The sequence below is a fragment of the Pristiophorus japonicus genome, chromosome 16 (genome assembly GCF_044704955.1).
Source record: "Pristiophorus japonicus isolate sPriJap1 chromosome 16, sPriJap1.hap1, whole genome shotgun sequence".
NCBI lineage: Eukaryota > Metazoa > Chordata > Chondrichthyes > Pristiophoridae > Pristiophorus > Pristiophorus japonicus.
In genome coordinates, this window is record NC_091992.1 from 123,896,808 (window position 1) to 123,913,398 (window position 16,591).

A 16,591-nucleotide genomic window follows, 5' to 3' on the forward strand; every position below is an offset into this window, starting at 1 on the left:
CAATATGAAGGGCGGTATGTACAGGAGACCAGGCAGTAGGAATGGCAGTATGTACAGGAGACCAGGCAGTAGGAATGGCAATATGTACAGGAGACCAGGCAGTAGGAAGGGCGATATGTGCAGGAGACCAGGCAGTAGGAATGGCACTATGTACAGGAGACCAGGCAGTAGGAAAGGCAATATGTACAGGAGGCCAGGCAGTAGGAAGGGCGTTATGTACAGGAGACCAGGCAGTAGGAAGGGCAATATGTACAGGAGACCAGGCAGTAGGAAAGACAATATGTACAGGAGACCAGGCAATATGAAGAGCGATATGTACAGGAGACCAGGCAGTATGAATGGCAATATGTACAGGAGACCAGGCAGTAGGAATGGCAATGATGTACAGGAGACCAGGCAGTAGGAAGGGCGATATGTACAGGAGACCAGGCAGTAGGAAGGGCGATATGTACAGGAGACCAGGCAGTAGGAATGGCAATATGTGCAGGAGACCTGGCAGTAGGAAAGGCAATGATGTACAGGAGACCAGGCAGAAGGAAGGACGATATCTACAGGAGACCAGGCAGAAGGCCAATGGCCACAAGCTGAAGAAGTGGGCTAGATCCATTTCACTGCACCTCACGCTTAATGAAAGGAAATGTAGCATTTTACATTTAAAGAGCTTTGCATTCTGCCTCTGATCGGACACATTTTTAACCATATATTTCTGTGTATAATAGCACAATAGCAGCCCACATATTTTCAGTGCCCACCATGCTGGTCTGGTACCACTATGTTGATAACCCATATTGAAGTGCGCAAAATTGGAAGACCATGTTTCTGGGGCAGTAGTTTTGCGTATAAATGCCCAACGCGGCGGCAGTCGGGAGCAGCGTGAGGAGGTGCGTCGCTGAGTCGGGAGCAGCGTCGAGGAGGTGCGTGGAGAGGCGTGAGTTCCGGGGTCGGTGAGAGGCCTATAAAGACCTTACGCGGCGGCAGTCGGGGGCAGCGTGAGGAGGTGCGTCGCTGAGGCGAGCCGGTGCAGCAACAGGGAGAAGGCAAAAAAGTAGTAGAAAGAAACAGAAAGGTGACGTCACAGCCAAGGGGGTAAGTGATTGGCTGGTGATTGGTGAGTAGTTTTTCTTTTTTCTCTTCTATATCAGTGAGTAAACTTTAGCATTGTTGTTGCCAATTTAAGTGTATCTAAGGGTTAAGTCATGGCAGGAGAGCTCGGTCACGTGTTATGCTCCTCCTGTACCATGTCCCTGACGACGACATGTGCGGGAAGTGTATCCGCCTCCAGCTCCTTACAGACCGCGTTGCGGAATTGGAACTGAGGGATTCACTCTGGAGCATCCACGGTGCTGAGAATGACGTGAATAGCACGTTTAGTGAGTTGGTCTTACTGCAGGTGAAGGGTCCACAGCCAGCTAGGGAATGGAAGACCAGCAGGAAGAGCAGTGCAAGGAAGGTAGTGCAGGGGTCCCCTGCAATCATCCCCCTGCAAAACAGATACACCGTTTTGAGTACTGTTGAGGGGGATGACTTATCAGGGGAGGGCAGCAGCAGCCAAGTTCATGGCACCGTGGCTGGCTCTGCTGCACAGGAGGGCAGGAAAAAGAGTGGGAGAGCAATAAGTGATAGCGGATTCGATTGTAAGGGGAATAGATAGGCGTTTCTGCGGCCGCAACCGAGACTCCAGGGAATATTATTTGAATGGGGAGAAATTACAACATGCTGAGGTGCAGAGGGACCTGGGAGTACTTGTGCATGAAACTCTTTTTGGAGTTTATCTGCAAAACATAAAACATTAAACCGTGCCACCCGACCTGGGTGACACACCAGACATTTACAAGGCCCTTTTTTTCTTTTTTTTGGTTTTTTTGGGGGGTTTTTTTGTTTTTCTTTTTTTGGTTTTTTTTTGGGCACTAAAATCACAATTTTTCCACAGTGCCCCCTATAAAAGGGAAGGGGACATTAAAAACACCGGCAATTAAAACAAATTAAACTTTAAAACGTAAAATCAAATTAAAATTTGGTTGCCGGGCGTGATGATGCACCCCAGTCCCTCCGGTGCCCACCTCTTGCGGAAGGCCGCGAGTGTACCGGTGGACACCGCGTGCTGCCTTTAGCAGAGGATGGTTGAATCCCAAAAAGTTAGTTTGCAGGTGCAGCAGGTAATCAGGAAGGCGAATGGAATGTTGGCCTTTATTGCGAGAGGGATGGAGTACAAAAGCAGGGAGGTCCTGCTGCAACTGTATAGGGTATTGATAAGGCCGCACCTGGAGTACTGAGTGCAGTTTTGGTCATCTTACTTAAGGAAGGATATACTAGCTTTGGAGGGGGTACAGAGACGATTCACTAGGCTGATTCCGGAGATGAGGGGGTTACCTTATGATGATAGATTGAGTAGCTTGGGTCTTTACTCATTTAAAATAATGAAAGGAATAGACAAGATAGAGGCGGAGAGGTTGTTTCCACTGGTCGGGGAGACTAGAACTAGGAGACATAGAAACATAGAAACATAGAAAATAGGTGCAGGAGCAGGCCATTCAGCCCTTCTAGCCTGCACCGCCATTCAACGAGTTCATGGCTGAACATGAAACTTCAGTACCCACTTCCTGCTTTCACGCCATACCCCTTGATCCCCCGAGTAGTAAGGACTTCATCTAACTCCCTTTTGAATATATTTAGTGAATTGGCCTCAACTACTTCCTGTGGTAGAGAATTCCACAGGTTCACCACTTTCTGGGTGAAGAAGTTTCTCCTTATCTCGGTCCTAAATGGCTTACCCCTTATCCTTAGACTGTGACCCCTGGTTCTGGACTTCCCCAACATTGGGAACATTCTTCCTGCATCCAACCTGTCCAAACCCGTCAGAATTTTAAACGTTTCTATGAGGTCCCCTCTCACTCTTCTGAACTCCAGTGAATACAAGCCCAGTTGATCCAGTCTTTCTTGATAGTTCAGTCCCACCATCCCGGGAATCAGTCTGGTGAATCTTCGCTGCACTCCCTCAATAGCAAGTATGTCCTTCCTCAAGTTAGGAGACCAAAACTGTACACAATACTCCAGGTGTGGCCTCACCAAGGCCCTGTACAACTGTAGCAACACCTCCCTCCCCCTGAACTCAAATCACAGCCGCAAAATACGGTGGAGCCAATTTAAAACCGAGTTGAGAAGGAATTTCTTCTCCCAGAGGGTTGTGAATCTGTGGAATTCTCTGCCCAAGGAAGCAGTTGAGGCTAGCTCATTGAATGTATTCAAATCACAGATAGATAGATTTTTAACCAATAAGGGAATTAAGGGTTATGGGGAGCGGGCGGGTAAGTGGAGCTGAGTCCACGGCCAGATCAGCCATGATCTTATTGAATGGCGGAGCAGGCCCGAGGGGCTAGATGGCCTACTCCTGTTCCTAATTCTTATGTTCTTATGTTCTTACATGCTGGTGCAAGGGTCAAGGATGTCTCGGAGCGGGTGCAGGACATTCTGAAAAGGGAGGGTGAACAGCCTGTTGTCGTGGTGCACATTGGTACCAACGATATAGGTAAAAAAAAGGGATGAGGTCCTACGAGACGAATTTAAGGAGCTAGGAGCTAAATTAAAACGTAGGACCTCAAAAGTAGTAATCTCAGGATTGCTACCAGTGTCACGTGCTAGTCAGAGTAGGAATCGCAGGATAGCTCAGATGAATACATGGCTTGAGCAGTGGTGCAGCAGGGAGGGATTCAAATTCCTGGGGCATTGGAACCGGTTCTGGTGGAGGTGGGACCAGTACAAACCGGACGGTCTGCACCTAGGCAGGACCGGAACCAATGTCCTAGCGGGAGTGTTTGCTAGAGCTGTTGGGGAGGAGTTAAACTAATATGGCAGGGGGATGGGAACCAATGCATGGAGACAGAGGGAAACAAAAAGGAGACAAAAGCAAAAGACAGAAAGGAGATGAGTAAAAGTGGAGGGCAGAGAAACCCAAGGCAAAAAACAAAAAGGGCCACTGAATGTAAAGGGGCTGCAGGAGGGGTCAAAACTAAAAATCATGGTTTAAAAACTAGTATTAAAACACTCTATCTAACGCATGCAGCATTCGAAATAAAGTAAATGAGTTGACGGCACAAATCATTACAAATGGGTATGATTTGGTGGCCATTACAGAAACGTGGTTGCAGGGTGGCCAAGACTGGGAATTAAACATACAGGGCTATCTGACGATTCAGAAAGATAGACAAGAAGGGAAAGGAGGTGGGGTAGCTCTGTTAATAAAGGATGATATCAGGGCAGTTGTGAGACACGATATTAGCTCTAATGAACAAAATGTTGAATCATTGTGGGTGGAGATTAGAGATACTAAGGGGAAAAAGTCACTGGTGGGCGTAGTTTATAGGCCCCCAAATAATAACTTCACGGTGGGGCGGGCAATAATCAAGGGAATAATGGAGGCATGTGAAAAAGGAACGGCAGTAATCATGGTGGATTTTAACCTACATATTGATTGGTCAAATCAAATCGCACGGAGTAGCCTGGAGGAGGAATTCATAGAATGCATATGGGATTGTTTCTTAGAACAGTATGTACAGAACCTACAAGGGAGCAAGCTACCTTAGATCTGGTCCTGTGTAATGAGACAGGAATAATAAGCGATCTCCTTGTAAAAGATCCTCTCGGAATGAGTGATCACAGTATGGTTGAATTTGTAATACAGATTGAGGGTGAGGAAGTAATGTCTCAAACGAGCATACTATGCTTAAACAAAGGGGACTACAGTGGGATGAGGGCAGAGTTGGCTAAAGTAGACTGGAAACACAGACTAAACGGTGGCACAATTGAGGAACAGTGGAGGACTTTTAAGGAGCTCTTTCATAGTGCTCAACAAAAATATATTCCAGTGTAAAAGAAGGGCGGTAAGAGAAGGGATAACCAGCTGTGGATAACCAAGGAAATAAAGGAGAGTACCAAATTAAAAACCAATGCGTATAAGGTGGCCAAGGTTAGTGGGAAAATAGAAGATTGGGAAAATTTTAAACGACAGCAAAGAATGACTAAGAAAGCAATAAAGGAAAGATAGATTACGAAGGTAAACTTGCGCAAAACATATTATAAAACGGAAAAGAGTGACTAAAGTAAATGTTGGTCCCTTAGAAGATGAGAAGGGGGATTTAATAATTGGAAATGTGGAAATGGCTGAGACCTTAAACAATTATTTTGCTTCGGTCTTCACAGTGGAAGACACAGAAACCATGCCAGAAATTGCTGGTCACAGGAATGTGGGAAGGGAGGACCTTGAGACAATCACTATCACTAGGGGGGTAGGCTAGACAGGCTAATGGGACTCAAGGTAGACAAGTCCCCTGGTCCTGATGAAATGCATCCCAGGGTATTAAAAGAGATGGCGGAAGTTAGAGCAGATGCATTCGTTATAATCTACAAAAATTCTCTGGACTCTGGGGAGGTACCAGCAGATTGGAAAGCAGCTAATGTAACGCCTCTGTTTAAAAAAGGGGGCAGACAAAAGGCAGGTAACTTTGGTCGGTTAGTTTAACATCTGTAGTGGGGAAAATGCTTGAAACTATCATTAAGGAAGAAATAGCGGGACATCTAGATAGGAATAATGCAATCAAGCAGATGCAGCATAGATTCATGAAGGGGAAATCATGTTTAACTAATTTACTGGAATTCTTTGAGGATATAATGAGCATGGTGGATAGAGGTGTACCGATGGATGTGGTGTATTTAGATTTTCAAAAGGCATTCGATAAGATGCCACACAAAAGGTTACTGCAGAAGATAAAGGTACGCGGAGTCAGTGGAAATGTATTAGAATGGATAGAGAATTGGCTGGCTAACAGAAAGCAGAGAGTCGGGATAAATGGGTTCTTTTCGGGTTGGAAATCGGTGGTTAGTGGTGTGCCATAGGGATCGGTGCTGGGACCACAACTGTTTACAATATACATAGATGACCTGGAAGAGGGGACAGAGTGTAGTGTAACAAAATTTGCAGATGACACAAAGATTAGTGGGAAAGCGGTTTGTGTAGAGGACACAGAGAGGCTGCAAAGAGATTTAGATAGGTTCAGCGAATGGGCTAAGGTTTGGCAGATGGAATACAATGTCGTAAAGTGTGAGGTCATCCACCTCGGGGGGAAAAAACAGTAAAAGGGAATATTATTTGAATGGGGAGAAATTACAACATGCTGCGGTGCAGAGGGACCTGGGGGTCCTTGTGCATGAATCCCAAAAAGTTAGTTTGCAGGTGCAGCAGGTAATCAGGAAGGCGAATGGAATGTTGGCCTTCATTGCGAGAGGGATGGAGTACAAAAGCAGGGAGGTCCTTCTGTAACTGTATAGGGTATTGGTGAGGCCGCACCTGGAATACTGCGTGCAGTTTTGGTCACCTTACTTAAGGAAGGATATACTAGCTTTGGAGGGGGTACAGAGACGATTCACTAGGCTGATTACGGGGATGAGAGGGTTACCTTATGATGATAGATTGAGTAGACTGGGTCTTTACTCATTGGAGTTCAGAAGGATGAGGGGTGATCTTATAGAAACATTTAAAATAATGAAAGGGATAGACAAGATAGAGGCAGAGAGGTTGTTTCCACTGGTCGGGGAGACTAGAACTAGGGGGCACAGCCTCAAAATACGGGGGAGTCAATTTAAAACCGAGTTGAGAAGGAATTTCTTCTCCCAGAGGGTTGTGAATCTGTGGAAGCAGTTGAGGCTAGCTCATTGAATGTATTCAAGTCACAGATAGATAGATTTTTAACCAATAAGGGAATTAAGGGTTATGGGGAGCGGGTGGGTAAGTGGAGCTGAGTCCACGGTCAGATCAGCCATGATCTTGTTGAATGGCGGAGCAGGCTCAAGGGGCTAAATGGCCTACTCCTGTTCCTAATTCTTATGTTCTTATGAGAGTGAGCTGTAATCATCAGCCTCGCACATCCGGTATTGACAGATGTAATATGTGAAGATGCAGCAAGTCTCACTGATTTATAACAAATAACAATGTTTGGCACTTTCTCATTAAAACATATCCCAAGTCTTACAGATTTCTTAACATACAAATTACACTATTTTGGTGCTTGGAAGTTCATCTTTGTGCTCAAACTGTGAAAACATGCCATACAATTCAGAATTTGCCCAGGCCGAATTAATGCATTGAAACAAGTTAGTATAGTACTTAACTCCATATTTGTGCAAGGAGGATAAAAATCAACTGGGAGAAGAGGGATTTGGTTCACCATGTTTAGTAATTTTCTTAAAATTAATTTCTGGGAATTGTTTTCCTTCCTGCACTGTTAATCTGCTGCATCCACCTGACACAGATGTGTGACATTTGATTTATTTTATTATCCAGTCACCCAGATCCGAGTTGTATAAGCAAGTGAGCTGTATCGGTTGTATCGAGTTGAAAGCCTTCAGTATGAGGCCAAGTGGCTTGTTAGTGGCATGAGCACTCGCTTCACAGTTAACAAGGCGATGAATGTTTTATGTTTGGTAGGTCCACAGGATAAAGTATTTACAACCCAATTTACCTCAGTGGAGATTGGAATCAACTTTTGTCAGGCACAGTTCCAACTAAACAAGCGCAAAGCTGTTTTAGTTCAGTCGTGCAGAATCCATCATCTCATGATGCCCTGGCTAATGATCTGTAGCAGGCTGCATGGAGGAGAGCTGTACTGTACATGAACTGCATGTGGGAAAATTAAATAAACTATTTTTTCTCAATGATTACCTCATGACTTTTTCTTGTAGCTGTGCAACAGTACAAAATACCATCTGCCCAAGGATTACATCAATGATGAAAAGATTATTTTATTCGTAAGTGTCAGCTGTGGCTCAGTGGGCAGCACTCGCCTCTGAGCCTGAAGGTTGTGGGTTCAAGTCCCACTCCATAGACTTGTGCATAGAAATCTAGGTTGACCCTCCAGTGCAGTGCTGAGGGAGTGCTGCACTATCGGAGGTGCCGTCTTTCGGATGAGACCCGAGGCCCCGTCAGCCCCCTTAGGTGGATGTAAAAGATCCCATGGCACTATTTCGAAGAAAAGCAGGGGAGTTATCCCTGGTGTCCTGGTCAATATTTATCCCTCAATCAACATCATTGAAAAAACAGATTATCTGGTCATTATTACATTGCTGTTTGTGGGAGCAAATTGGCTGTTGTGTTTTTTACATTACAACAGTGACTACACTTCAAAAGTACATACTACATTGGCTGTAAAGCACTTTGGGACGTCCAGTAGTCGTGAAAGGCATTATATAAATGCAAATCTTTTTTCCCCCCTAAAGAACAGTTTAGCAGCTGTAGTTTAAATAATGTGGACGGGCTGACAGCTTCAGGGAGATGTTAGATGTGAGGTTGTGATCAGAAAGAGAGAAGTCCACGTGAATGGGTCACAGTTTTAATACAAACGGAGGCCATCTCCATTTTGGGCAGCTGTTTCTAACATCAACTCTTTTGCCAATTGGCTTCATTTGCTGAAGACTATTGATGAAAAATATTTACTCACAGGTGACAGCTCTTAAACCCGTGTTTAGCGTTTCACATTCAAGGGCATACAGCGGTCATGTTAACTTGTCCTGTGTCAATACCAAAAAATGTTAGGGCAGTAAGTCAATTAAACAGGATCAAGGACAGGCTAACAGAATTGGACCACATGTTGTTTCGCTATGATTTCTGCGATATTACATAGGGGGAGTTCATTCAGTCTGTATGCAAGTGATTCACCTCTGTCGTTGAGCTACAGAACGTGGACGATGCCTACGTCTGTGCACATTCTGAGACTGAACTGCAGGATATAGTCGACGTATTTACTGAGGCATACAAAAGCAAGGGCCTTACACTAAACATCCGTAAGACAAAGGTCCTCCACCAGCTTGTCCTCGCCTCACAGCACTGCCCCCTAGTCATCAAGATCCACGGCGTGGCCCTCGACATTTCCCATACCTCGGGAGCCTCTTATCAATAAAAGCAGACATTGATGTGGAGATTCAACACCGCCTCCAGTGCGCCAGTGCAGTCTTCGGCCGCCTGAGGAAAAGAGTGTTCGAAGACCAAGCCCTTCAATCTACCACCAAGCTCATGGTCTACAGGGCTGTAGTAATACTTGCCCTGTATGGCTCAGAGGCATGGACGATGTACAGTAGACACCTCAAGTCGCTGGAGATATATCACCAACAGTGTCTCTGCAAGATCCTATAAATCCCCTGGGAGGACAGACGCACCGACATCAGTGTCCTCGTCCAGACCAACATCCCCAGCATTGAAGCACTGACTACACTCGATTAGCTTCGCTGGGCAGGCCACGTAGTTCGCATGCCAGACACAAGTCTCCCAAAGCAAGTGCTCTATGTGGAGCCCCTTCACAGCAAACAAGCCAAAGGTGGCAGCGGAAACGTTACAAGGACATCTTCAAGAGCATCCGGGAGGGCGTTGAGCACTTCGAGTCTCAACGGCAAGAGTGTGCAGAAATCAAGCGCGGGCAGCGAAAAGAGCGTGCAGCAAACCAGTCCCGCCCACCCCTTCCCTCAAAGACTGTCTATACCAGCTGTGACAGAGTCTGTGGCTCTCGTATTGGATTGTCCACCCACCAAAGAACTCACTTCAGGAGTGGAAGCAAGTCTTCCTCGATTCCGAGGGACTGCCTATGATCATGATGATGATGATGATGATGTAGGAAAGGGAGATGATGAAAAATACAATTAGCTGACTATAAACCAGGTTTAAAAAAAAAAGATACATATACAAGCGTCACTTATAAGCAAAAATTTTATAAATAAAGGTGATGTTTCATGGGAAAGAAAATAATTAATTTCAAAGATTGAGGTGCAAACAGAGCGTGCAATAAAATGGACTGCTAATCAGTAAGATAATGGGACTAAAGGCAGATAAATCCCCTGGACCTGATGGCTTGCATCCTAGGGTCTTAAGAGAAGTAGCGGCAGGGATTGTGGATGCATTGGTTGTAATTTCCCAAAATTCCTTGGATTTCCAGCAGATTGGAAAACTGCAAATGTAATGTCCCTATTTAAAAAAGGAGGCAGACAAAAAGCAGGAAACTATAGACCAGTTAGCCAAACATCTGTGGTTGGGAAAATGTTGGAGTCCATTATCAAAGAAGCAGTAGCAGGACATTTGGAAAAGCAAAATTCGGTCAAGCAGAGTCAGCATGGATTTATGAAGGGGAAGTCATGTTTGACAAATTTGAAGATGTAACAAACAGGGTGGATAAAGGGGAATCAGTGGATGTGGTGTATTTGGACTTCCAGAAGGCATTTGACAAGGTGCCACATAAAAGGTTACCGCACAAGATAAAAGTTCATGGGGTTGTGGGTAATATATTAGCATAGATAGAGGATTGGCTAACTAACAGAAAACAGAGAGTCGGGTTAAATGGTTCATTACCTGGTTGGCAACCAGTAACTAGTGGCGTGCCGCAGGGATCAGTGCTGGGACCCCAACTATTTACAATCTATATTAACGACTTGGAAGAAGGGACTGAGTGTAATGTAGCCAGGTTTGCTGACGATACAAAGATGGGAGGAAAAGCAATGTGTGAGGAGGACATAAAAAATCTGCAAAAGGACATAGACAAGCTAACTGAGTGGGCAAAAATTTGGCAGATGGAGTATAGTGTTGGAAATTGCGAGGTCATGCACTTTGGCAGAAAAAAATCAAAGAGCAAGTTATTATTTAAGTAGAGAAAGATTGCAGAGTGCCGCAGTACAGCAGGACTTGGGGGTACTTGTGCATGAAAAACAAAAGGATATAGTATGCAGGTACAGCAAGTATCTTGGCCTTTATTGCAAACGGGATGAAGTATAAAAGCAGGGAAGTCTTGCTACAGCTATATAGGTATTGGTGAGGCCACACCTGGAATATTGCGTGCAGTTTTGGTTTCCATATTTACGAAAGGATTTGGAGGCAGTTCAGAGAAGGTGCACTAGGTTGATTCTGGGGATGAGGAGGTTGACTTAGAAACATAGAAACATAGAAAATAGGTGCAGGAGCAGGCCATTCAGCCCTTCTAGCCTGCACCACCATTCAATGAGTTCATGGCTGAACATGCAACTTCAGTACCCCCTTCCTACTTTCACGCCATACCTCTTGATCCCCCGAGTAGTAAGGACTTCATCTAACTCCCTTTTGAATATATTTAGTGAATTGGCCTCAACTACTTTCTGTGGTAGAGAATTCCACAGGTTCACCACTCTCTGGGTGAAGAAGTTTCTCCTTATCTCGGTCCTAAATGGCTTACCCCTTATCCTTAGACTGTGACCTCTGGTTCTGGACTTCCCCAACATTGGGAACATTCTTCCTGCATCCAACCTGTCTAAACCCGTCAGAATTTTAAACGTTTCTATGAGGTCCCCTCTCACTCTTCTGAACTCCAGTGAATACAAGCCCAGTTGATCCAGTCTTTCTTGATAGGTCAGTCCCACCATCCCGGGAATCAGTCTGGTGAATCTTCGCTGCACTCCCTCAATAGCAAGTATGTCCTTCCTCAAGTTAGGAGACCAAAACTGTACACAATACTCCAGGTGTGGCCTCACCAAGGCCCTGTACAACTGTAGCAACACCTCCCTGCCCCTGTATTCAAATCCCCTCGCTATGAAGGCCAACATGCCATTTGCTTTCTTAACCGCCTGCTGTACCTGCATGCCAACCTTCAATGACTGATGTACCATGACACCCAGGTCTCGTTGCACCTTCCCTTTTCCTAATCTGTCACCATTCAGATAATAGTCTGTCTCTCTGTTTTTACCACCAAAATGGATAACCTCACATTTATCCACATTATACTTCATCTGCCACGCATTTGCCCACTCACCTAACCTATCCAAGTCACTCTGCAGCCTCATAGCATCCTCCTCGCAGCTCACACTGCCATCCAACTTAGTGTCATCCGCAAATTTGGAGATACTACATTTAATCCCCTCGTCTAAATCATTAATGTACAATGTAAACAACTGGGGCCCCAGCACAGAACCCTGTGGTACCCCACTAGTCACTGCCTGCCATTCCGAAAAGTACCCATTTACTCCTACTCTTTGCTTCCTGTCTGACAACCAGTTCTCAATCCACGTCAGCACACTACCCCCAATCCCATGTGCTTTAACTTTGCACATTAATCTCCTGTGTGGGACCTTGTCGAAAGCCTTCTGAAAGTCCAAATATACCACATCAACTGGTACTCCTTTGTCCACTTTATTGGAAACATCCTCAAAAAATTCCAGAATTGTCAAGCATGATCTCCCTTTCACAAATCCATGCTGACTTGGACCTTTCATGTCACCATTTTCCAAATGCGCTGCTATGACATCCTTAATAATTGATTCCATCATTTTACCCACTACTGAGGCCAGGCTGACCGGTCTATAATTCCCTGCTTTCTCCCTCCTTTTTTAAAAAGTGGGGTTACATTGGCTACCCTCCACTCGATAGGAACTGATCCAGAGTCAATGGAATGTTGGAAAATGACTGTCAATGCATCCGCTATTTCCAAGGCCACCTCCTTAAGTACTCTGGGATGCAGTCCATCAGGCCCTGGGGATTTATCGGCCTTCAATCCCATCAATTTCCCCAACACAATTTCCCGACTAATAAAGATTTCCCTCAGTTCCTCCTCCTTACTAGACCCTCTGACCACTTTTATATCCGGAAGGTTGTTTGTGTCCTCCTTAGTGAATACTGAACCAAAGTACTTGTTCAATTGGTCTGCCATTTCTTTGTTCCCCATTATGACTTCCCCTGATTCTGACTGCAGGGGACCTACGTTTGTCTTTACTAACCTTTTTCTCTTTACATACCTATAGAAACTTTTGCAATCCGCCTTAATGTACCCTGCAAGCTTCTTCTCGTACTCCATTTTCCCTGCCCTAATCAAACCCTTTGTCCTCCTCTGCTGAGTTCTAAATTTCTCCCAGTCCCCAGGTTCGCTGCTATTTCTGGCCAATTTGTATGCCATTTCCTTGGCTTTAATACTATCCCTGATTTCCCTAGATAGCCACGGTTGAGCCACCTTCCCTTTTTTATTTTTACGCCAGACAGGAATGTACAATTGTTGTAATTCATCCATGCGGTCTCTAAATGTCTGCCATTGCCCATCCACAGTCAACTCCTTAAGTATCATTAGCCAATCTATCTTAGCCAATTCATGCCTCATACCTTCAAAGTTACCCTTCTTTAAGTTCTGGACCATGGTCTCTGAATTAACTGTTTCATTCTCCATCCTAATGCAGAATTCCACCATATTATGATCACTCTTCCCCAAGGGGCCTCGCACAATGAGATTGCTAATTAATCCTCTCTCATTACACAACACCCAGTCTAAGATGGCCTCCCCCCTAGTTGGTTCCTCAACATATTGGTCTAGAAAACCATCCCTTATGCACTCCAGGAAATCCTCCTCCATCGTATTGCTTCCAGTTTGGCTGGCCCAATCTATGTACATATTAAAGTCACCCATTATAACTGCTGCACCTTTATTGCATGCACTCCTAATTTCCTGTTTGATGCCCTCCCCAACATCACTACTACTGTTTGGAGGTCTGTACACAACTCCCACTAACGATTTTTGCCCTTTAGTGTTCTGCAGCTCTACCCATATAGATTCCACATCATCCAAGCTAATGTCTTTCCTAACTATTGCATTAATCTCCTCTTTAACCAGCAATGCTACCCCACCTCCTTTTCCTTTTATTCTATCCTTCCTGAATGTTGAATACCCCTGGATGTTGAGTTCCCAGCCCTGATCATCCTGGAGCCACGTCTCCGTAATCCCAATCACATCATATTTGTTAACATCTATTTGCACAGTTAATTCATCCACCTTATTGCAGATACTCCTTGCATTAAGACACAAAGCCTTCAAGCTTGCTTTTTTAACACCCTTTGTCCTTTTAGAATTTTGCTGTACAGTGGCCCTTTTTGTTCTTTGCCTTGGGTTTCTCTGCCCTCCACTTTTCCTCATCTCCTTTCTGTCTTTTGCTTTTGCCTCATTTTTGTCTCCCTGCATAGGTTCCCATCCCCCTGCAATATTAGTTTAACTCCTCCCCAACAGCACTAGCAAACACTCCCCCTAGGACATTGGTTCCGGTCCTGCCCAGGTGCAGACCGTCCGGTTTGTACTGGTCCCACCTCCCCCAGAACCGGTTCCAATGCCCCAAGAATTTGAATCCCTCCCTGCTGCACCACTGCTCAAGCCATGTATTCATCTGCGCTATCCTGCGATTCCTACTCTGACTAGCACGTGGCATTGGTAGCAATCCCGAGATTACTACTTTTGAGGTCCTACTTTTTAATTTAGCTCCTAGCTCCTTAAATTCTTTTCGTAGGACCTCATCCCTTTTTTTACCTATGTCGTTGGTACCAATGTGCACCACGACAACTGGCTGTTCTCCCTCCCATTTCAGAATATTCTGCACCCGCTCCGAGACATCCTTGACCCTTGCACCAGGGAGGCAACATACCATCCTGGAGTCTCGGTTGCGTCCGCAGAAACGCCTATCTATTCCCCTCACCATCGAATCCCCTATCACTATTGCTCTCCCACTCTTTTTCCTGCCCTCCTGTGCAGCAGAGCCACCTACGGTGCCATGAACTTGGCTGCTGCTGCCCTCCCCTGATGAGTCATCCTCCCCAACAGTACCCAAAGCGGTGTATCTGTTTTGCAGGGGGATGACCACAGGGGACCCCTGCACTATCTTTCTTGCACTGCTCTTCCTGCTGATCTTCCATTCCCTATCTGGCTGTGGACCCTTCTCCTGAGGTAAGACCAACTCACTACACGTGATACTCACGTCATTCTCAGCATCGTGGATGCTCCAGAGTGAATCCACCCTCAGCTCCAATTCCGCAACGCGGACCGTCAAGAGCTCGAGGCGGATACACTTCCCACACACGTAGCGCCCAGGGACACCGGAAGTGTCCCCGAGTTCCCACATGGTACAGGAGGAGCATATCACATGGCCGAGCTCTCCTGCCATGTCTTAACCTTAGATACCCTTAAATTGGTAATAACAATGTTACAGTTCACTTACTGATATAAAAAATAAAGAAAAGCTACTCACCAATCACCAGCCAATCACTTACCCCATTGGCTGTGACGTCACTTTTTGATTACTTTCTACTTCTATTTTGCTTTCTCTCCCGCTGTAGCTGCCTTTTGATAGGCTGCTCCCGCGTCTCACCAACTGCCGCTGGCTTATGAGGAAAGGTTGAGTAGGTTGGGCCTCTACTCATTGGAATTCAGAAGAATGAGAGGTGATCTTATCGAAACGTATAAGATTATGAGGGGGCTTGACAAGGTGGATGCAGAGAGGATGTTTCCACTGATGAGGGAGACTAGAACTAGAGGGCATGATCTTAGAATAAGGGGCCGCCCATTTAAAACAGAGACGAGGAGAAATTTCTTCTGAGGGTTGTTAATCTGTGGAATTCGCTGCCTCAGAGAGCTGTGGAAGCTAGGACATTGAATAAATTTAAGACAGAAATAGACATAAACGATAAGGGGTTATGGGGAGTGGGGGGGGAAGTGGAGCTGAGTCCATGATCAGATCAGCCATGATCTTATTAAATGGCGGAGCAGGCTCGAGGGGCCATATGGTCTACTCCTGCTCCTATTTCTTATGTTCTTTTGTAATAATTAAGAGTTACTGTAATTACAGTTTATGCATATATCAGTATTGTTGATCAAATAGCAAGAAAATTAGGTGCACTATTTGTTAGCGACTAGTGGTGTGAACACTTACAATGAGTGCTATCAGTGGGCTCACATTGCAGTAACATAAAACATTTACATTACCTTTGTTTCTCATTGTTGTACTTTTAAATCTCCAGTTTCATCTTAGTCAACAGCAGATGGTGCCAAACGTAGAAATGTTGAGCGATTCATATATTTTTAGTGGTTTTTTTTGCTGGTCTCCATAGAAACTATTGGTTCCAGTTTCATAGTCACTGGTTCAGACACAGTAATTACAAAATAAAACACAGATTTTTTTTAAATATGTAAATATTTCAGTTAACAAATTATTTATCTTTTTTCCTATTTCATTCCAACCAGTGGTAAAATTCAGAGCAGATTTCTAAGCAAGCTTTTACTAAATATTTCTGCTACTCCTATGGCAAAGTAGTTACTTTGAAATGTTTTATTATTATTAATGATAAACTCAAAAACAGAAAAAAAAAACAGTTAATATTTGTAAAGAGAAAAGACAGGCTGTGATATTTCGGTTGAAGATTTCTTGAAGTGCCGTAACCTACAAGGCTATGGACCAAGAGCTGGAAAGTGGGATTAGGCTGGATAGCTCTTTCTCTGATTTCATACCCAAACGTGATAACCCATCTTTTCCCTTTACAGGAGCTGAATGACCTGTTGCGTATTTCCAGCTTTTTCTGCTTTTATTTCAGATTTCCAGCACTTTCTGTTTCCCTTTTTGTTATGCTCTTTAGCACAGATTTTAAAGGTTATATGAAACCACAAGAAAAAAAAGTTTTCCTTTTACACCGTCACTAACCTACAGTGTTAGAAGGCGCCGGCATCCTGTGGAAATAAAACATTGAAACTCCTGCATGCGGTGTCATACCCAAAGCAACTCGAATGCATCTTATATA

At 44.8% G+C, this 16,591-nt stretch overlaps 1 protein-coding gene across 7 annotated transcripts in view; it reads left to right on the forward strand.

The window, feature by feature from the left end:
• LOC139227162 (endonuclease V-like) overlaps positions 1-16,591 on the forward strand; it is a 167,688-nt gene that overhangs the window by 8,567 nt on the left and 142,530 nt on the right. The window lies entirely within an intron of this gene.